This window comes from Gorilla gorilla, chromosome 11 (genome assembly GCF_029281585.2).
Source record: "Gorilla gorilla gorilla isolate KB3781 chromosome 11, NHGRI_mGorGor1-v2.1_pri, whole genome shotgun sequence".
NCBI classification, from domain to species: domain Eukaryota; kingdom Metazoa; phylum Chordata; class Mammalia; order Primates; family Hominidae; genus Gorilla; species Gorilla gorilla.
Window position 1 is genome coordinate 70,692,277 of NC_073235.2, and position 22,501 is coordinate 70,714,777.

The 22,501-nt window shown below is 39.6% G+C and overlaps 1 protein-coding gene and 1 pseudogene across 1 annotated transcript in view; both read right to left on the reverse strand.

Moving 5' to 3' along the window:
- STK39 (serine/threonine kinase 39) overlaps nucleotides 1-22,501 on the reverse strand; it is a 293,318-nt gene that overhangs the window by 257,808 nt on the left and 13,009 nt on the right. The gene's annotated exons all lie outside the window — the stretch shown is intronic.
- On the reverse strand, nucleotides 1,713-22,134 carry LOC109025827 (PHD finger-like domain-containing protein 5A; annotated as a pseudogene).

The window sequence follows — 22,501 nt, forward strand, 5'->3', positions numbered from 1 at the left end:
TCATTATTCGTTTTAGTTCCACAGAAAGAATGAGACATCTCAGTTGAAACTAATACCCAAAAGGAACCTGAATGGCACCTTTAAAAAATATCTCATCCAGTCATCCAGAACCTTTGTTTCTCTCACTTTAGAAGAGGTGAAAGAAGAAAGCTTGAGTCGTAAATTGAAGACCTTCCTGTTACCTTCCTTTTACAGAAACAAAAGCAGCTTGTCAGGCAAAGATTATCTGAATACCCTGTGCTTAGCAAACAGACCAGATGAATATATTCGTTCCGTGGAGTGTTTGCATAAGGAAGCTACTGAAACTTACTGTTCTTGAGAATGTTTCCTCCCCATCTCACCTGTAGGGAAAGAGCACCGACTTCCTCCCCAGCCTTAAGTACAGACCAACAAGCCCTCCTGAACAAGCCTTCATTCATGAAGTTGCCTGTTCTGACCCACCTCTCCACATTGCCTTGGCCAACCCTCCTGACCCTGTGCTCCTGGGAAAATTACTCAACCTCTCTGAGCCATGTGAGATGTGAGAAACCTCAGTTAAATGTCTGAAAAGGGCTCACTGGTATAACCTGATAACTGTTTAGAGCATGCCTCAAAGAGCACTAAGCTGCAAAGAACTCATTCCATGCTCCATGACTAACCTTAACCCAGGCATTCACAACTTGAAATGTGTTCATAGCACAGCCCTGTAAACTTCAGGTAAAGGTCACATTTCAGACCTTTTTTGTAAACAGTAAATTATAATAGTAAGTTACACGTGAAGACACTGTCCTTACAACACATCGTATCATGACCAGTACAGCCTAAGGGTCCTCCGATCATCCTCTCCCTCCTGGGTTCCTTGTAAATGTTCCCAGTGTTACTGGTTTGGTATATCTCTTTCTGGTCCTTTTTCCTAGCCATTTATACATACATCCTTGAAACCACAAAAAAGATAAAGCATAAGAGTATAGACTCCAGGATAGCCATTATGGAGGAGAATCTGCCTCTGCCAATATTTAGTCATATTAAGTACATAAATATCCCATGATCCATTCATCCTGTTGTTGGATGTGTCTCCCAGTGACTCGACCCACAGATCCATGAGTGCATGTTCACAGATGTTCCCTGCAACGCTGTGTGTGGAAACTGGGAGTTGCAAGAAGAGATAAGGAAACCCATGGTGACAGCAAATGTCTAACAAGGTAGATGGATTAATCATAAGAATATAGCGCTGAATTTAGAAAGTGAGAAATACTAAGTGCTAGAGCACAAAACTATTTGTGTAGATTTAAAAATACACAAATCTCATCTGCCATAATAACCACATACCTCAAATGATTGCCATGAGTAGGGTAAAACATGAAAATAGTCCCTGTCATGTGTTAAGCACTTAGTAAATATTCACTATTGTTAGATAAAAAGATGTTCACAGTATACTATAAACTTTCTATTACAAAACTTCATTTATGATATCATCCTTTCTCAAGTGATTTTTTCCTATTAAAAAAAAATATACAGAGGACCAGCCTGGGCAAAATAGCAAAACCCTGTCTCTACAAAAAACAAAAACATTAGCCGGGCATCATGATGTATGCCTGTATTCCCAGCTACTCGGGAGGCTGAGGTGGGAGGATCACCTGAGCCCAGGAGGTGGAGGTTGCAGTAAGCCAAGATCACACCACTGCACTCCAGCTTAGACTGGGTGACAAAAGCCAGTCATATTTAAAAAAAAAAAAAAAGTGTAAGACAAACTGGAACACCATGTGAAAAACTGCATAGAGCAGTTAACCTTGGGGGGAATGTTTATATGTTTTTAGCTTATTTTCCTTGCTTGCTCATATTTCTATAATGAATATATATGACTTTAGAATTTTCTTGAGTCCTTAATGTTCCTTTCAATACGGTTTATGACAAACAAAAATTAGAAACATCCTAAAAATCCATCAAAGGCTAAGTAGTTCAATTACGGTATATACGAATAGTAGAATATTCTATAGCCACTTTTTATCAACCTGATAAACAGTATAATGTTGTGTGGAAAAAGGCAGGCTCTGAAATCACCCACGTGAAGACCTGAGAGGCCGGTGGACAACAGTGGTGGAGCAGCATGGACTCTAGAGCCAGCCTGCCCACCTCCACATCCTAAGCTGTCATGCAATCCCAGGCAAGTCACTCGGCATCCCTGAGCCTCAAGCCTCATCTGCAGAACAGGGTGATGACGGTGCCTGCCTAGTGGGCTTGCTGTAAGCAAATGTGAAAGATGTCAAAAATAACAACAACAACAACAACAAAAACACAAGGTCCACTAAAAAGTGGGTACATTTTATCTACGTAAACTAGATCTCAATAAAGACTGATTTGAAAATACATGCATGCGAAAGATCACATATTGTTTAATTCCATTTATATTCTGGATAGTGTATCCAGAATAGGTAAATCACATACTGTTTAATTCCATTTGTATTCTGGATATGACGTATATCCAGAACAGGTGGTCGCCAGGGGCTGGGAGAAGGGAAAATGGAGAGTAACTGTTTCATGGTATGGGGAACGGTGGAAATGTTTTGGAACTAGACAGAGGTGATGGTTAAACAACGTTGTGAATGTACTAAATGCCAATGAATTGTTAAATGGATAATTTTATGTTATGTGGATTACACCTCAGAAAAAGAAGCATGTAAAACAATAACATGTTTTACAAGAATATATACAAAGGATATACATAAATATTCAAAAGGTTGACTACGGGGGAAAGGCACGAGTAAGGGAATAAGGATAAAAGAAAGTCAAGAAATAATGTTGTACAGGATAATTCTGAAAAAGGTCCTGCCCAGACCACTGATAACTGTGTGCCACGAACTGAGGTAAGATTTTCCTCTACACTGGAAATCCAAAAGATTGTATTGGTTTGCTGCCCCTTTTTGGTAGCAACTCTATTCTTCATTTTGTCATTTGCTGTTTTTACCCAGTAGTATATATCTTGGAGCTCTCTTCATGTTAGTACATACCATCTTTTATCAGTCTCTTTTACAGCTCTAGGGATGTACCATGATCCATGTGTTTTCAACACGGTATTTGCACTGACCTTATATAATATGCCAATGAATGAAGGTTTCACAATGAAGGATCAAAAATGGCTTGCAACAGTGTGTGCCAAACAAAAAGCCCTTTTCTGAAATAAGTTTAAATTGTAGAGTTGTTTTTTATGCATCCTTCATAGCCAGACTGCTCCCACAAACCACTGGCATTACCAAATGGCCAGGACTCCAATCATACTCTCCCCCCATTTCCACATCCTCCAAACTGAGGTTGATTTAATTTGATTTTACAGGGGAGAAAAAAAACGTTAGCTGGATAAGAGTTCATTGTGTGGTTCTTTGCTCCAAGATGACCCTTCCGTAAGCCCCGTGACCACCTGGCCTGGCTGTTTGGTATTAAGTTTACAAGCCTGGAATTAGTTCAGAGAATACACAGGGCGTTAGTAATAAATAAGTTCATGAAGCTTTCCTTGGACCTTCTGACTCCTCCAGCTACCATGCTAAAAACTCTACTTTTGCTGGATCTGTTTCCCAAATCCCAAACATCAACATGTCACCTGCTCAAATACAGTGTATCAGAGTTCTCTGAGACTTTTTCATCAAAATAAACTAAAAGGCTGCCCTTTCTAATAATTAGTCACGAATGTCAGTTGCCTCGAGGTGACACAGGAGAAACAAATCTGACATTTGTAAAGGAACAGCAGCTGGAAAGAATCAGACAAGAGGAAAGGGGGGGAAAATGGAAATATTCCTTTCTGGGCTAGGTGAGGAACTGTATTTTAGAAAACCTAAAATAGCCTTTTATCAGAGCTGGGATAAAGGTCATCACCATGGACCATGGTACTGGGGTAGAGGACAAAGCCACCTCTCAAGTGCACCTCACCCTGCTCTCTAGGGACTGACCAGAGAGTGGGGTCTGTGAAGGTGCCAAGGATGCTCTAGCATCTCTAAGGACTGGGCAGTTATGCATTACATTTATGTTTTTGCATAGCATCCCTCCCACAGGGCATTCCAATAAGCTTGACAAAGGAAATCTTTCATGTATTGGGTAAAAGCAATGTGAGGAGAAACCTCACATTGGTGGAAGAGAGACAGGAAACAGAGTTCAGATATGGATAGGCCTCCCGGGCGCTTCCTCCTTAGGCCTGCAAACCCCAACCCCATATGAGGGGCAATGGGAGAAATGGGCAAGGTGACCTGACCAGAGGTACATGGAAGGTAAGGACTGAGTCAAATCAGAGGGAGACAGATGAAGGCTTCCTGTCTCCCAGAGAAGGTACGTCCTCACTCTTGGCAAAGGCAGAATCATCTTCTGTCAATCGACTTGAGGTTGGTTTGGGTTTTTGTTTTGTTTTGAGGCCAGCTATTTATTCTACTTGCTAAATAAGAAACACAAGTAGCAAAATATTTTCCTAATTTACGACTTAGCAGCCTAATTTATTTTGACAGAAACAGAAGCACGCCTGCACACCAAGGCAAAAGTTGTGTTTGGCTGTTTGAAGATCTCCTTGGCATTCCTGCAGGAAATTCCTAGGTTTGGACAGTCCAGGAGAAGGGGCTAAATGTCTTTTTTCAGTGACGTGAGTCATCTAATGAAGTGGCAAATCGCCATCCTCAGCTTGAGCAAACCTGACAGAAATACGAGTTTTTAGGCAAAGAAACATTGTTATAAGCCACCTTCAAAAGAAGACATTATTCGTGTGCTTTCAACTTTCTAAAGCCAAGGCTAATGCCACCGCCACACCTCTTAGGCATGGATGATCTCATGAACAGCAGCGGACTTTCATCTCCTGAGAGGTCTTGGTTACCGGCTCTGTGCCAGGCACTCCTCAGCTTGGTGACTACCTGCATACCTGCCCCTTTCCCATACCACGAAGCTTTACCCAACCAACCTGCTAGGAACAAGGCTTTTTTAAAAGCCAGCCCAGGAGCCCAGATGGGCGCTGCTTGGAATATGGTGAGCTCTAGTCCTAGGTTCTCAGCAGAAGCAGACGTGCTCTGTTGGGAAAAGAAGACTGCTCAGACCTGCCAGGGTTGTATTTCCACAAGCCATTATCTCATGACGTGAATAAACTCACAACACGAAAATCAGTGATTACGTGTTTCCCGGCAGCTCTACCTGTGTCTTCAAAAGCATCCCACTCTCCCATGTTATTGAAGAACATTCCACCAAGGGTGCCTAGAAAGTAATGAGTCTGAATTCCTTAAATCACACAGGGAACATGTTCCATTACAGATCCACCTGGTAGAATTTCCTATGGACCTTCATTATTGGAGGAGGAGATTCAGATTCAGCATGAATTAGAAAACCCCGATTTCTATCCATCAGAAAAAGGCCAGTATCCGGATGCAGGACGGGGAATACTCTGTTTCTTTATCATAACCTTTATTACCTTCCTATACCACAGAAATATAGATCTGGAAAAATCAAAGAATCATATAAACTGACATTTCAGAATATTTTTATTATGTGAGGATCACAGATTATCCTATCCTTGGCCCCACCTCCCACAAAAGAAAAAATATATACAGTTGCCCCTCAGTATTCATGGGGGATTGGTACCAAAATTCATGGATGCTCAAGAACCCTGTATAAAATGATGTAGTATTTGCATATAACCTATGCATATCTTCCTGTATACTTTAATCATGTCTAGAGTAATACCTAAGACAAAGTAAATGCTATGTAAATAGATGTTATACTATAACATTTAGGAAATAATGGCGAGAAAAAAAGTCTGTACGTGTTCAGTACAGATGCAATCATCCATTTTTTTCCAAATATTTTCAATCTACAGTTAACTGAATCCACAAATGCAGAAGCCATGGACATGGAGGACTGACTGTAGACATATTTAATAGTAAAGCCAGCCCTAGAAACATAATCTCCTATGGAGGGGAGGAAGAAAAAAGCATAACTACTAATTCTAAGATCACGTCCATGTTATCATGATTTAGACAGAAATAGCCTCCTAGCAGTAAATCACTAACAGTCTCTTTATTTTGAAAGTACTAAGATATGTAGGATCATATAAACATCTTTTAACACCATGTCACCATTAAGGAGGCAATAAATGGAAATTACTGGCATAACTTTTGCTAACGGGAATTGTAATGGAGAAAGAATTTAAACAGAACTAGACCACATAAATTGGAAGAGAGTTCCCAGATAACCCCACGCTCTAACAAAGCTTCTCTACTCTGAAACATCGGCACTGCAACTGTCACTTGCCAAGGCCCATGGGACAGCAGAGGTGAATGTACAAATTAGACAAGTAACTTGTAAAGAACCACAAAAGCTCAGAAATTCCCCAAAAGAATATCTTGGGAAAGTTCACTTTCGCAGTGTTCAACATGTATGATCTTTTCCGCTAAGTTGACTGGACAAAGTCCTATCATCAAAAATAGTGACCATAGGGCACAGCACCATGCATACCAGGGTCAGGTCATACGACAGCGGTATTTGCATCAACTGCTCTCCCACTTCTCCTAGCCAAACGCTCAACCAAGGTAGGCTTGCTAGAGCAAGGGCCAAGTCACCTAAAGAACATGACTGTCCTGAGAGAAACTCCTGTGATTTTGTCTGAGTAAAAAGGCTCAGAGACAAAATCGAAACAGTGTCACATCTTTCCAAAAGTAATTCCAGCCATAGAGAACAAACAGAAGAACACAGAATACACTCCTCTCCCACCCCCAAAAAAATCAAGTGTAAGAAATAAAAGCAGAGTCCAAAAGGTCTAGACTCTGAAAAAGATGTGGGGAAAGCCTCAATTAAACACAGAGAAAGCTATTAGGAGAATCAAAAGATTGACAGAAGTTCATGCACCCATTCAACAAATAACAACCAGCTCCCAACTAGTGGTACGAACCGTGTTAAATCTTACTACATAAAACTCAGGACAGGCATGCTTTTTATTCTTCAGGAACTTAAAAAGCTACCAGACGAAATAAGCTATAATTATGCCCAAGCTGCTACATTACACAGCTACAGGTGATTTTCCCTAAGAATCATATGAATCAAGAATTTGGGGTGGGCATTTAGGTTGAACCTTGAAAGATTCACATAATTTGTATATTAAGGAAGAAAAAGTGAGATGATAGCACTCTAAAAAGTAGGCAGGGGGTCAGGCGCAGTGGCTCATGCCTGTAATCCCAGCTACTCGGGAGGCTGAGGCAGGAGAATCGCTTGAACTCAGGAGGTGGAGGTTGCAGTGAGCCAAGATTGTGCCACTGCACTCCAGCCTGGGTGACAGAGTGAGACTCTGTTTCAAAAAAAAAAAAAAAACTTCAGATATTTTCGGTGTGTTCAGATACTTTCCACATACACTTAACTCTCAATTTACTGCTCAAAAGCCTAGCAGAATACAGATAAGTCAGGCACTATGGGGACTTCCTACCCTGGATGGAAGAGGTCTCTATCTCTGTTCACTTCCTCAGGGAGAGGGAGGCTTTTCTGTGACTTCTTTTACTTCCTTGCCTCCTACTAAATCACAGAGAGTTGTGTGTAGGTCTCCTCTATCCCTCTACCGTCCAAACCCAATGCCAGTCAGACAGATGCCCTTAGCTAAAGAAAAAGAAAACATATCTAACCCATTCCTGACTTTCTCTCCAAGTGGTCTGGGGCAAGCAAGCACTCCTCTCAATGCAACAAAACTCTGGTCTCACAATTGCTCTCCTACCAATCTCAATGTTGTCTAATGGTCCAGGTTTAGAAACTAAAAAAGCCATTTATTAGAATCACCATTTAAAAAGATGAGACAGTGTTCACAACTTGATAGATGTCTTCCAGGCCCTGACAAGTTACCTTGATATTAAAAAGGAGACGTCAAGTTCCTTTAACCTACTTTTCTTGCTATCATCTATTTTTTTTTTTTTTTGCAAATTTTGATTTACAAGTTTACTTTAAACTTTATCATCCAAGCATTATCTGCTCATCTTACTATAGAATGCACCTTGAAACATAATGGCATGCTATGAGGTACTGTCCAAGGAAAGAGATGAAGAGCCTTCCTTTGCTTGAGTATTTGAATAATGATGATAATCAAAGTTGTTCTTTAACAAATTTTAATGTGAATAATATATACATTTATAAATAGAGATAAAGGTCTCACTATGTTGCCTAGGCTGGTCTTAAACTGCTGACCTCAAGCAATCCTCCTGCCTCAGCCTCCGAAGTGCTGGGATCACAAGCATGTGCCAATAATGAAAGGAAACTAAACAACTCAATTCGCAACAGCAACAAATGCCCAACAAAGCTGAGAACTTCTCTGCTGAGAAGCAACACACATGTACTGAATATGCTGTTGGTTTATCTAGTGAGAGTTCTCCTGGGGCAAAGAGAAAACCACTCTAAGCAGCACAGCATAATGGTTAAGAGGGGATTTACAGACTCTGGAGAGCGAGAAACTCAATTTGACCCTAGCAAATATTTTAAATTTTCGGCTTCATTTTCTTCATTAGCTTGATATCAATATTAAACGAGATGTGCATGTAAAAAGTACTTGGCAGAGCAGCGATTAATAGAGCACTGATAGGTGGAAGAGATGACTAACAACATGGATACAGCTCTCCTCTCCCAAAGAGATGACATGTATAGTCAATGCCAAAAGAGATATCAAAATCAAAGGCAAGTCATTTCAATTGCATCAAGAAAAATATTCCATAAAATCAAAGGCAATATTTCTAGGGAAATTTTGGTTCCTAACAGTTCTCCATTAAATGCTTGCTTAGTTTCTTCTGGATGAAATAAAAACTTTTTGTCAAAGATAATATAATTGAACATGTGTCCGACTGAGGTTAAGATTATACACACTGCCCTCACTTTCAGTTAAATACCACCTTCAATTAAAACTAGGCTGCATTGCAGGGGTCATTTTTTTTTAAAGTGAGTCATTTCATTTAGTATTTTTCCAGTAAAAGGTGGAAATCTTTGGCTTCGAATGCTGATCTAGGAGACAGAGTCAGAAATAATAGTGATTCCTTTTGTTTCCTGGGTTGGTTTCTTTTGCATTGCAGTAATTCATTTACTTGGTTAAGTCATACTGAACTGCTGGTGATTTCAGAAGAGGCAGGCAAGTGAACACATGAGCAGGATGATAGGAAGTAAAAAATTCCACTATAACTAGGATACCTTTGTTAAAAGGCACAACTCGACTAAATTCACATCCTGTGGTCATTTGTCAAGTTCTTAAAACAATGGTAAATTTAGTTACTGGGTACAACAAAAAAACCATTGTTTCTTTTCGTTATTTCTCTTCCTTGTTGAAAGTTTAAACATTGATTGTCTCAGAGTCCACAGTTTGCATACAAGTTAGAACATTATGTTAATACATGCATATCAAAAAACAAATACACACACACTTACATGTATATTCAGTTAGTGTTAGCATTTAACCCATGTTTGTATAGGCAGCACTAAACTTCAAAAACTTTTTATGAACAAAATTGCAAAGCTGTATGAAAACATTAGTCCTGTCTCTCACTACTAGTCTATCTTGGAACAAGACAACTAGTCTGCAAGACAGAATAGATGGCTGAAATTTCCAAGTTGGAATTGAAATCCCTTCCTTTAGGATCAACAGTACAACTATATAACATGCTACTGATGAAAGACAGAAGGACTTTGGAGATGGAACGATTAGTTACCACACCTCCACCAGAGAATTACCTCAAAGGGTATAATCATTTCCCTGTTTGTTTCTCTCCTGCAGACTTTCCAAGTTCCTCAAGGTCAGACCGTAAAGGGCACTTCTTCTTTGGATCACCAAGATGTAGCAACGCTGGCACTCACCGGAGCGCAACAAAGACCGAATAAAGAGATGGAGGATAATTAACCCATCGTCTGGTCAAGAAAAAGCAGGGAGATTTAAATTCTGACCTTCAGCCAGCTCACAGTTGCTCAGGTCTTTCTAAAGAATAGACTCTCCACTCTTCCCACCCTGTTTCACGATTTAATAAGTATGGTTCCACTTTCTCTAACATGGAAGGAAGAACTTTCCTAACCCACATGGTGCCTTGCACTACCAGCCAGGAGATGACAGGCATGTTTATAGAGTAGTGTATTTGCATCTTTTTTCCTTCTTTTAAATATCTAACAGTCTGCTGTTTTGGCTGAATATTCCAGTCTGGTTTCAATGGTGGGAAGCACATGAGCGAAACCCTACAGTGTTTTCACTTGGTGTAGGAATCTCTCTCCCTGCTATAATGAACCGTGAGTCCACTGCCAGAATTCCTCTGTGCTCTTTTCAGCTGTCAGCACTTTAGCATTAATGCTAATAACTTTTCTAAACCTCCCAATGTCCCCATCATTGCTCTGGAGAGATGACAGGCCATGAGGATTGCTGCTTTATGCAACTTATTTTATCAATTGCATTTTTAGGTACTTTGCGTGATGGAAGAAAGAATGAGAGGAGTAGTAAGAGGGTATTTTTAGAAGATTCCTCATCTCCTCATATCTTCTGAGCCTTTTTACCAATGTAGTAGCATTAATTATTTTGAAGACACATAAAAAGTGGTTTGGAAAGTAAGCATTTCCATTCATGATTTCCCTGTATGTGAAATGTTTAAGTACTTAAGCTACCATAAGATTAATCCCTCTTTAACACCACAAATAAAACCAGTTAGAGGATAAATAGGTAAAAAGTAATCACTAAAATATAAGGTTTGGAAAGAGAACTTTTATCTATCTTAATTACCCTATAGGAGGTGCTTAATTAATGTTTATTGAATGACGGTGAATTCTCTAGTCAGTGAATTCTCAATTAGCCATACCAATGCAGGGGTACACTGATGTGGAAAATATAAATAACAAGAGACTTCACACACTGAGTTCTTTCCATGTAAAACAGAGACAATAATACCTGTCCATTGGGTTGTTGTATGGACTAAATGAGCTAAATATGAAATGCATTTAGCCCAGGAGCTGACAAGTAATAACAACTCCTCAGTGCTAACTGCTATTATCATAATCATCATTGTCATTTACTATGTATTGCACATTCATGATCTTTAATCCTTAAAACAACCCTGCAAGGCCAATATCACGGTCCAGATTTGGTGCTGAAACACCACAAAACACACTGAGGCCAAGTAACTGGCTCTCAGTCATAAAGCTAGCAAATGATGCCACTGGGCTCTGAACCAGGGTCTGCCTGGAGTTTCCTCCAATAGCCAAGTGATGCTACTTTAAAAATAGGGACCTTTCTTCTAGAAATTCACTTCTTGGCCAGGCGCGGTGGCTCATGCCTGTAATCTCAGCACTTTGGGAGGCCGAAATAGGCAGATCACTTGAGGTCAGGAGTTCAAGACCAGCCTGGCCAACATGGTGAAACCCCGTCTTTACTAAAAATACTAAATAATTAGCCGGGTGTGGTGGCACGTGACTGTAATCCCAGCTAATCGGGAGGGCGAGGCAGGAGAATTGCTTGAACCAGGAGGCGGAAGTTGCGGTGAGCCGAGATTGCGCCACTGCACTCCAGCCTGGGTGACAGAGTGAGACTCGTCTCAAAAAAAAAAAAAAAGAAAAAAAAAGAAAATTCACTTCTTATCCTGAAGTTTGAGAATCATAAAGCTAGGTCAGACAGCAAAAGTGAAGGAGGCAAAGAGGACCATAGCAAGGGTGAGGGCTTTGCAAACAGCCAAGACTAGGTTCAGATCCAGCTGCGTGACCTTCAACTGACTGTGATCATCCAAGTCTCTGCCTCCTGATTTGTAAAACTGAGATAATCACACCAACCCTCGCAGGAATGAGGAACGGATCAGGCATCAAGTATGCTGAGTAATTGGTCCAGTCCTTGGCACACAGCAGGTGCTCCATAAGTGTTTGTATCAGAATTATCTGGTCGACTTGAATTGCTTTTAAAAGTCCTCCTGGTATGGAGGAAAAAATCCCTCCCAGAATTTTGACTTTGAATATTTTTTCTAAAGGTTGCTCTACCTCAAAACATAAAGTAAAATTCTCCCCAGAGTCAAATTACTTCTATTACACACAATTTTTCTTTTGTCATGTATTACTTTACACACATAAACACACAAATATATCTTTTGCCTCTGTAAACATAAAGAAAAAAAGATTATATATAGTCATATGTTCTATATATAATCATATTCACATAAACTTTGGCACCTATAAGGGGAGAAAGAAAAGAGTGTAATGAAAATTAAACCAAAATAGAAAAGAATAGGAAATTCTTAAACCAAAAAAACAAACAACAAAAAAAATTGCTTTCTTAGAGCACTGTTATGCTACAAGATAACTGATGAAGAGGCTCTATACATACATATGTACTGATAATAATGCTGATAATAATGCTTATAAAGACCCATCAGCATTCAAATAAAAAAGGATAAACAAGGGGACATAGTCAAAGGGAATATGGTTCAACTGTTTATTTAAATCTGGTAATCAGATAAACCATCAATCTATAACAAAATAACAGTAGGAAAATTCATTTCATTATTGCATGAAATGAAAACCAAAAGAAAGCGCATTTACAAATGCACACTAAGCCAGGCATTAGGTGATTTTCAACTCCTCACCAAAGCAATCAAATAGAGATTAACATACCTGTCAGCTGAAACCAGGCTGTCAAAATGAAAGCCTTAAATTACACATGTCCTTAACAAAAAGGATTTAAGAGATTTTTCTCCTAACTAATAAGGAGCACTGCATAGTTTTTAATAAAACAATAATGTTTAATTTTGCTTATGTGCTAAAAAGGCATTTTTAAGGAGATTAAAAAGCAGATTCAAGACCACCAGAAGAAACTTTCCAACATGAAATCAGACCATTTGGTCATCTCTTCTGAGTACGTTGTTCATTTGTCTTTTACCCAGCAACAATTCCTGCAAAATGATAATCAAAACAGCCTTTTGGTAAACAGGAGCTTAAACACTGTCTCTCAAATCAGATTACATTTCAAGTGATCTGAAACTAAGACAGCACTTTATGAACATAGTTCTCATTTTAAAAAGTCACAGGGAAACTGCCCTTTGAGGTTCTGAGGGACACAGACACCAAAGTTTAGGACTCAGCAGTTCATGATCACGGACACATCCAACCCTCTAGCCATCATTTTGAAAGTGAAGCAGAATGGGGTTCAGGAGGAAGAGAACAGGGCAAAAAGGGATACTTAATAGTGACCCTCAAGAGGAAAACAAAGCAACCTTGAGAAATCTTCCAGAGGATATTAACAAACTTGCATCTCTGAAACACTGGACCACCAAATACATCATAAAATTTGGGAGGATCAGATTCTCTTCTCAATATCCATGGAGAAGATACTGCTGATAAAACTATTGACATAGGAAAGTTAGTTCCTCAAAGAGTATCAGGTTCCAGGTATATTTTTCAGAATTTTATCACCATTACATAAACAGGATGAACTACTTCATAGTACTTTAAATCCAGCAGAAAAGGCAAGACCAGACCATATCTCAGGATTTGGGCATCATTATTTCAGAATTTAAGACAATTTACAACTGAAACTGGGCATAAGATTTCCCAATTTACAATCCATAAGGGAAAAGGGAGGTTCTTCCTAGGGAAGAAAGTTATTTATTGACTCAAAACAATAAACTGCTCTTTAAACACATTGTAAGTATATATTTTAACAAAGAAAGTACATTAGATCAGGATTACATTTTGCTGATTGGGGTGACATGTCGTCTCTGTTTCGTGACCAGTTACTTACCTAAGAGCAGTATTACATAAAACACTCACTAGTGGTGCCTGCCACACTTGTGATTCCTTCCCAGGCAGGAACTTCCGATGCTACACCCTTCTCCAAGGAGGGTGTCTGAGTTTAGGGCAGTCAGGTGTTCTATGAAGGGACTCACTAAAAACTAGATTCTCAATCTTTGGGATTAAGATTGGGAAATACAGACAGAATCCAGCAATTAGCAGCCATAGTTGCGGCTAACAGGGAAGAAGAGAGAAGCTAGGTGGGCCATAAGGAGCTATGAATGAGCCAAAATTCTGACTAAGTAGAAACAACACGACAGAGAAGACATGCACAGATAGTAGGTAAGAAAGCCAGAGAAGCAGGTGGGCATGAGCAAAGCAAACACATGCTGATTGGCCGGTTACACTAAGGTTAGAGGATCCAGAAGAGTGAGGAGCCAAAGTTTCCTGCTGCTGAGGTCTTATCCACTTCCCAGTCCATATGCAGACATTTCACTGCAATTCCCAAGACTGAGACCCTCAACTTTTCCAGGGATGCTAGAAAACCCAGGATTATGGATGAGATTCCTGTCCCCCTATTCCCACATCTACCTTTATAAAGAATGCCCCATTATTTGGGTAATTTTAGTGAGTCCCTGTTCCTTACAACCTAAAGGGCAGATTAACCAATTTTGTTATATTCTACAATCCAGACTGCCCACCAATTCAAAAAAATCTTTCCATAAATTTGCTCATACAAATAAACTTCATCACACTTCATTTTTTAGACCATAAGTGATGCAACTTTCATTCCCTAAACTGAGGCAATAATTTTTTCTTTTCCAATCCACAATTACCCAACCATCCCACCCCACCTCACCCCACCCACCATTTTCTCCTGACCTTAGATATTTTAGGTCTGGGTCAAATCGGGAATAAGGCAAGACGCCTTCTCACTATAACTCCCTCTTACCTTTAAGGTCAGTAATGGGAGCAAATAAGCGAGCATTTAATTAGTACAACTGGAAGAAATTTTCACAGTATCTATCAAAAGTATAAATACAATACCACTGGCCTTGGCCATCTGAAATTCTGGATATCTATCCCACAGAAATAATAAAGACTTCGAAACAATCAATAAGTTCATCAATAAAGGAATTAGTTAAGTAAATTCAGCTGCACTCATAGAATAGCAATGGATCCAGAATAGGCATTTTTAAAGGAGGTGGATCTCTGAAAAATCGCCTGGAATGACAGCTGTGAATATTTATAATGTGTATACTTTACTAAAAATATTTACAGAAAATATACAGAAGTAAAATACCCAAGTAATATATATATATTACTTTGAAGAAGTAAAATTTACAGATTGCAGAACAATACGTATAGTTCCCACATTACATGTAAAATTATTACATTTTGGAAAAATCTTTATGTAGATGTATACATAGAAAAACATCTGCAAGGATACACACCAAACTGGCCATACAGGCCATCTCTGGGCAATGAAAGTTGGGAGTTATTTTCATCTACTTGATTCATAAATATTATACATTTGTAACTTAAAAAACTTTTAAAATAAAGACTAGTCATGCCAAAAGCTATTTTGTCCTTTTGTTCTAAATACTACAAAATCCTTAAAATTTAGAGGACCACAAAATTCAACATTCATATCATCAAATTAAATTCCTGTTCATTTCTCCCACATCCGCATGAAATCACACAGCTAGTTCTACAAAAAGATACCACATATTTAATTCATCTAGAAAATCCTCATGCTGCCAGCTCTAGGTTTGATACGAAGTCACCATGAAATCCAAAAGTCACTACTCTGTTCAAACACATCCACAAACAGTAAGAAAGTTACTGACTCTTAACTTCTCTCTGTGCCAGAACTTTTTGTAAAACAATTTTTCTTTTTTATTTATTTATTTTTTTGAGACGGAGTCTCACAGTGCAGTGGCACAATCTCAGCTCACTGCAAGCTCCACCTCCCAGGTTCATGCCATTCTCCTGCCTCAGCCTCCTGAGTAGCTGGGACTACAGGCACTCACCACCACTCTCAGCTAATTTTTTGTATTTTTAGTAGAGATGGGGTTTCACCGTGTTAGCCAGGACGGTCTCGATCTCCTGACCTAATGATCCGCCCTCCTCAGCCTCCCAAAGTGCTGGGATTACAGGCGTGAGCCACCACGCCTGGCCAAAACGATTTTTCTACCAATCAACGAAGTGCCAAATATCAGAATAAGGTGATCCAATAGTATCTGGAAGACAAAAGGCAAAGTATAATAGATACTCCTAAGAAATCTAAGTCGTAACACAGACATTAAGAGTAGATTGTATTAGATGTATTCCGTGATTCTGAAAACATTTAAGTATGAGAAAAAATACACTTAACACACTTTGCAGTAATCATAAGGCATGCTTGTCAGTGTATGCCAAAATCTCAAGAAATAAAATCACTTTTGCCAAGCAAGTATTAATCTAAGACTAGTTTATTTTACTTGCTGTAACAAATTAAATGTGAAAGTACTGGGAATACAAAAAAGGTAGACATTTCTAAAAATATCAATTTACACTTTTTTTTTTAAAGTCCTATGCCATGTAAATATATACTCCTACATCAAAATTCAAACAGTGTCTAGCCTTGGGTGATGAGGTTACTTTTCCTCCTTTTCACTCATCAGTGTTGTATAAATTTTCTACAATGACCTTATATTATTGTTTGTATAATATTTGAGAAGTTTAAAATAGGGCCAGGATCAGCGGCTCACACCTGTAATCCCAGCACTTTGGGAGGCTGAGGCAGGTAGATCACCTGAGGTCAGGGGTTTGAGACCAGCCTGACCAACATGGTGAAACCCCATCTCTATTAAAAATACAAAATTAGCCTAGTGTGGTGGCACATGCCTGTAATCTCAGCTGCTTGGGAGGCTGAAGCAGGAGAATCACTTGAACCAGGAGGCAGAGGTTGCAGTGAGCCAAGATTGCGCCATTGCACTCCAGCCTGGACAAGAGTGAAACTCCATCTCAAATAAATAAATTAATTAAATAAGCTTGGAATTTTTAATAACCTCAGAGATCCAGATAACATCTTTTTCTCAGTGCTTTTTCCTTACATGAGAAAGGAACCCAGGCCAGCCACAGGAAGGACACTCCACAATTCTAATCCCACGTCCAGACCTGTCTTCCAATGTAATAAACAGGTCACTTAGCCTTTAAATCTCTAACTTTATAAAGATAACATTTAGCCCTCTTCCCACATCTAAAAGCATATAATATTTTATGATCAGGGCTTTTACCAGAAAGACTTTACAACTTAATAAAAGGTAAAATAGGCCAGGCGCGGTGGCTCACACCTGTAATATCAACACTTTGGGAGGTCAAGGCAGGTGGATCACAAGGTCAGGAGTTTGAGACCAGCCTGGCCAAGATACCAGCCTGGCCAATATGGTGAAATCCATCTCTACTAAAAATACAAAAATTAGCCAGGTGTAGTGGCAGGTGCCTTATAATCCCAGCTACTCCAGAGGCTGAGGCAGAAGAACTGCTTGAACCCAGGAGGCGGAGGTTGCAGTAAGCTGACATCGCACCATTGCATTCCAGCCTGGGTGACAGAGCAGGACTCTGACTCAAAAAAAAAAAAAAAAATTAAAAGGTATAACAGTACATCTCCCTTCCTTCTATTATTTCTAAACAAAACAACAAAACAAAAAAAACTAAAACAAGAACTAAAAAAAATGAAGGGGCAAACTCTGTAATTCTGTCAGTAACTATTACAAAGCTTCTAATATTTCTATCCTAATAGGCTAGCAATTCTTTTTGAAAAACTGTGAAACGGGGAATAAAATATTGCTGGATTGACTTCAAAGTAAAGAAACTTTCTTAATTAAGCAAAAATCTACCTTTAAATTGAGTGATGCACAGACAACGTGTTATTTTTCGGGCTGTGACAAATCTAGCTCATGACTTGTAGGTGGCAGGAGAAACAAATACATATGCATGCAAACAATCTATATTTTTAATGTGGTGTTGAGTTTTAAGAAAGTCAGTCTGGAATAAAACACCTCAAGGCTAAAAAAGGATCAGCATTACACACACACACCCTCCCTCCCCTTCAAATATCACATTGGAATCAACATCTTTAGATTGTTTAGCAAGCGATATACTCCTGAAGCCACTTCTATAGCAAAAATCACTCTGATGCTTAGTTCATACAGCAAATTAGTCTATGAAACCTATAATCAACGGCACTATAACAAAGAGAGTGTACACAAGGGTAGTTGGGTAATAGTTTCCCCTAATACGTGTGAAAAACAAAAGTTAGATGAATGACAAATATTGTATATTCATCTTCCTTGTGCTAAATTGAGCTGCTGTGGCAAGGAATTTGCAAAATGGCAATAAGAATTCCTCCATCCTTGTATATATATCCCTCTGCCATGGGATTTTACCACTCCTCCCAAAAAGTAGAAAAATCTATTTCCTTTCCCTTTGAATTTGGGCTGGCCTTGTGATATGCTTCAACCCAAGGAATGTGGCAGAGTGGCATTGTGTGACTTTCCAAGACTAGGCCTCAAGAGTCTTTGCAGCTTCCACTCCCACTATCTTAGAACACTGCTGCAGCCAAGAAACAAAGTACAGGCAAGTTTCTTCCAGGATGAGAAATCAGTGGAAAGTGAGGGCCAGCCAACAGCCACCACCAACCACCCAACACGCGAGTGAGACCATCTTAAAAGAGCCCCAGCCAAGCTGACCATGGGTCTGACCCCAAACTGAAGAAATGCCCAGCCCAGCCAAACCCAAATTGCTAACTTGTATTATAAGCAAGTACAATGGTCCTTACCTTAAGCCACTAAGTTTTGGGGTGCTTTGTTACACAGCTATAGATAGCTGATACAGGGAATGTCAGAATCCATGATGAGAGAACCGAGCCTTTCAGTCTGTCAGAGGCACCCTCGCTGGCAAAACTTCAAAAGAGGCACCTACCTCAACAAGAGGCTGCTGCTGAATCATCCTTGGAAAAATTACTCTCTCCCTATCAATTCCCTTGCCTTGACCCCTTGTCAAGTCCTGCAAATTGTACACTTGGAAATGCCCCCAAGTTCTTATTCTCCCCCTTTCTCAGACCTGCTCAGGTTTGAGGTCTCTTGCTGCTGTGTAGTAGTCTTTGCTTCGGAATGAGCTCGTCCATTTTCTCCCTGGCTTCACAGACCTGACTACAGAATCCCACCCACCACCCTACCAGACTCCTCTCAGCCACCATCAGCTTTTACTTTTGCAATCCCTACCTCTATGCCAACAGCTCACTGTAATCTCCAACCAAGTCCTAGTCTTATCACTTCTATGAAATAGTGATCCAGAATTTACTACAAATAATAGTAAACAAAACTGATGGTAAACAACTAACAGCACTGTCATGCTAAAGAGTCATTTTGTAAGGTTACATACTTATTCCAATACAAATACCACTGCTTAAAACATTTTTGGAAGTATTTTAAAAGCAAATTAATGTCACCTTAGAAAATTAGTCTCATTTCTTCATAGGAGGACTGACAGAAATGGCTAAGTTTTTTGCTGCTGTTGTTTTTTACCAGAAAATAACCACCACCTTTGTTAACATAATAACAACAGAAAGGATTTCCAATTTCTCAGAAGGAAAATAACATGACACCAGCATAAGTGTTAAAACATGTTAAATGGTTAAGTGTTAAATGGCTACATTTCTTATTCTGATAGCTTCCCACCACACACCGAAGGTTCCTCAAGGACAGCTGCCACCAGAGCTGCTGCAAGAACATGTTTTTCACTGGGTGTAGCTTCACAGTCAACTCCTCAAGCAGAAGACTAAAATATTACTTCTTTTTAGAAGATCTTGGTTGAGGGAGAACATATCAATATGGAGAACAGATCTTTGCTTCTCGAATTCAAGAAAAACCACTAACTAATCTATCAATTTTTCTCTGATACAGTGTGCCAGAGTGCTCTGTGAAGAATCCTTTTCCATCCCTACCACGTGTCTGGGTGAAGGGAGAGGAGGGGTGGCAAAGTGCCAGCATACTAGCAGGCACTCCTGGTGATGCTCTGGGCTCCGCTCCCTCTCTGCTGGTAATAGTAGGCATCTTTTCTGGCAGCTGCAGCAGCTTGATGTGGGGGGAGGAAGGGGCCACCCACCAATCACCTCTTCTTGTAGCCATATTTTTTGCATTCACAGAAGAGATCTTAGAGCTCCTCAAATTGACAATCTTTGGCAGCCATCTCTATTCTCCTGGATGGTGCACTCCTTACAATAATAGGCATCAGAGACTCCAGGACCTCCAGAGACCACACAGTGCCCCTGGTAAGATCCACAGTTACACTCATCACATCACCAGAGTGCAGGGACGCACACAGGAGTCACAAATCACACACTTGCTGTCACGTTTTTCACATAGTCTTCCGATGGCAACATAAGCCTGCTTGCGGCAAAAGATCTAAGTTTTCATTTAATATAAAATGTAGCTATAAAGTAAAAATGGACACCCTCCCACACATCCCCCTGAAGGAAAGAACACTTTCTGTACATAAAAATTCTGATATGATTAATTTAAGGTCAGTCATACCTCATAAAGATCATCTTTCCTATTTTTGTCACTCCCTTTCTTCCAGGTAGCTCCAACAGACAAGGAAATATTTTAAACAACTACATATGGCTAAAAATAATTTCATTTTTTAATATGATAGACAAACAAAACAAGCATCCAACTGTAACTTTTACCTGTCCTAGTCACTGGAACTTCAATTATCCTCCTTTTCCATAAAGACTGTTTAAGCAAAAATATGTTACAAAGCTGCCTATATTATCTATTTCCAATGGGCTTTAAGGAACAGGACGTGAAGGCCAGGCGCGGTGGCTCACTCCTGTAATCCCAGCACTTTGGGAAGCCGAGGCAGGCAAATCACGAGGTCAGGAGTTTCAGACCAGCCTGGCCAACATGGTGAAACCCCATCTCTACTAAAAATACAAAAAATTAGCTGGACGTAGTGGCAGGTGCCTGTAATCCCAGCTACTCAGGAGGCTGAGGCAGGAGAATCACTTGAACCCAGGAGGCGGAGGTTGCAGCGAGCCGAGATCGCGCCACTGCACTCCAGCCCGGGCGACAGAGTGAGATGCTGTCTCAAAAAAAAAAAAAAAAAAAAAAAGAACAGGACATGAAATTATAGCCTTCAGAAAGTCTTGCAGCATTTATGAAGACAATCACAAAAATGGCTATAGATGAACTGAGAGGCTCATCATCGCTTGGCCCTAGAGATCAGAGATCGTCACTTTTTAAACAACTGATGGGTATTTACTTTACTAAACACTCTAGCCCCGATCTTGACTTATGCCAAAAATATTACTATTCTTACTTTCATCCTAATGATCACATTTTGAAACTACACAGAAACACTTTTCCCTAGTCCTATTTCAGCCACCTGACTCCTCAGGAAAGGTGCCACATTAAAAATGTTTCCACAACAACTTGTGTTTAAGGTCAGGCACTGGGTTTCAGACTTCAGAAACTTGAAAGGGCATATACAAGGAAAAATTTTAAAGGGATTACATAGTAAAACATTCTCTGTTACAGCTCCGGTCACTCAAGAGACACTAAATGTGAGAAAGTACACACTGTTCCTGAGTTGCCCAAAATTAAACCCACTTAATCTCCCTACACAGATTTTTTTCCCACCCCTCAGCCATTAATTCCTTCTCCCAAAAGAGCAGGTATCCTACCCAAATAGTGCTTGCTGAGTTAGAATTTCTATTAAGGAACTGGCTTAAATGATGTTTTACTTGCTTTGTGATCTATAACTTAGGATAAACTATTAATCCTTGACTCACTCAAATCCCAAAATGTTTCTAACTCAAAGGAAAAGAAGGGACTATGATTCAAATTCACCGTTTAAGTGACTGAAATTAATTTTGGTATTATTTTTCCTAATTAGGGTTAATTTCAGAACTTCTTTGTAATTTCATTTTTTAAACCTTATAATCAGTCCCTTCTTCATAACATAAGACAAACTGAAGTGATTCTGACTACGATATCCAACCAAAAGACTCTAAAATGATCTTTTTTAAGAAATGACACATTATATTTCTGAAAATATCGGGTTTCATTTGGACAGAATCTGTGTTTAGTCATCACAAGAACATTTCCAAAATGAGGTAAGTCAGTAAGATAAAAACTTATACTTCAAAACTATTTTCCTACGTCGACAGGGGTATCTGTTTCACCACACACAAGAATACTCTTCTTCTGAAGAGATGAATTGACTAGCTTGCAAATAGGCAGAGTGAAAACAAAACATTTTTTAAAAATCAGGTGATGCCTGTCTCCTTTTTGTACTAAGTCAGTGGCAATACCTTTGCATGTTATTAAAAGGTGGCCTCACACTACTTACAGCCATCATAACAGTATTTAGCCAGTCTTTGAACATTTCCGAGAAATTACCATCCAGCACCACCCCATGTAACTTTCTGCGATGAGGGAAACAGTCTATATCTGCACTAGCCTGTAAGGCAGTCGTAGCCACAGTTCATTATTGAGCACTTGAAATGTGGCTAGTGTAACCGAAGGACTGTATCCTATTTCTTTAACTTTACTTAATTATTTTAAATGTAAATAGCCACATATGGTTAGTGGCTACCAAGCTGGACAGTGTGGTGCTAGCCCCTTTCTTCTGGGAACACTGCTGCTGCTCTGATTGTTATAAAATATCAGCCCCGCATAAGGGACCATCTCTCTCCAACTAATGATCAGTCATGGTGTATGTCTATTTCACGTACTTTTCTTCAACCCTCAAC